Source organism: Penaeus monodon, chromosome 22 (assembly GCF_015228065.2).
Source record: "Penaeus monodon isolate SGIC_2016 chromosome 22, NSTDA_Pmon_1, whole genome shotgun sequence".
NCBI classification, from domain to species: Eukaryota; Metazoa; Arthropoda; class Malacostraca; order Decapoda; family Penaeidae; genus Penaeus; species Penaeus monodon.
This window is the reverse complement of record NC_051407.1, coordinates 8,610,179-8,610,452: the sequence shown is the minus strand read 5'-3', so window position 1 is coordinate 8,610,452 and position 274 is coordinate 8,610,179.

Sequence of the window (274 nt, the reverse complement as noted above, 5' to 3'; positions counted from 1 at the left end):
AGCCACTACCATCTTATACGAAACTAAGTTTTGTATATTTTATGTAACTTTATGGAGAATTACACATCAATCTGCGTCAAAAGGTGTGGCGTCGTTATGTAATGTGAAGAATTCCCTGGTCTTTAACCCATTCCACCTAGTCCACCTCTTGCTCTTCCTGGTTTCATTCCACCCATTGCCCCTCCCATTAGTCCACCTCCCGCCGGGGGAAGGGCTCCTCCCATTCCACCTGGTGCCCCTCCTGACAACAAGCCTCCAAGAAGACTGAGGAGCC